The sequence below is a fragment of the Glycine max genome, chromosome 9 (assembly GCF_000004515.6).
Source record: "Glycine max cultivar Williams 82 chromosome 9, Glycine_max_v4.0, whole genome shotgun sequence".
Taxonomy (NCBI): Eukaryota; Viridiplantae; Streptophyta; class Magnoliopsida; order Fabales; family Fabaceae; genus Glycine; species Glycine max.
Window position 1 is genome coordinate 35,652,826 of NC_038245.2, and position 886 is coordinate 35,653,711.

An 886-nucleotide genomic window follows, 5' to 3' on the forward strand; every position below is an offset into this window, starting at 1 on the left:
CTTACGCCTGATACATTCACCGGCTGATCGGTAAAACCCTAGATCCCTCAACTCTACCCCCACTATCCCGGTTAACCATAAAGCATAAAACATCCAACCCGAAACCCTTAGCCCAGTGCGCCCTAAACATAAACCACTTAGGGCCCGTAAGGGCCTAAGGGCCTGGCCCTACGACCCCTAACCATAAACATGAACCCCAAGGCCTTAAGGAAAATCCCAAGTCGCTAAAAACCTAACCATAAAAGCGGAACCCTAACACCTGATACAAAACCCTAACCATACCCCAAACCCCTAAACCCTCCTCCAACACACTAACCCTTAAACCCCTAACCCATAAACCTAACCCTAACTCATAACACTACCCATAACCCCTAAACCTAACTCATAAACCCTATGTCCAAAAACCAACTTATAAACTCTAACCTAACTAATAAGCCCTAACCCAAAACCCTAACCCTCCCCAAATCCATAACCCCTACTCCAAAACACTAACCCTTAAACCCCTAAGGCTTAGCCCCAGCCTTAACCCCTAATCGAAAACAATAAACCAAAAACCCTAACTCCATCCCTAACCCTTAATCCAATCCTAAGCCTTAACTCCAAAACACTAACCCTTAAACCCCTAAGGCTTAGCCCCAGCCTTAACCCCTAATTGAAAACAATAAACCAAAAACCCTAACTCCATCCCTAACCCCTAATCCAATCCTAAGCCTTAACTCCAAAACACTAACCCTTAAACCCCTAACCATAAACACTAACCCTAACCTTAACAAATAAACATTACTATTAACTCATAAACCTTGCCTATCTCGATTTTTAGGAGCTAACCCTAACAAATAAACCTTAAAATTAACTGGAAACCTAACCCTGATCATCCCACTGACCT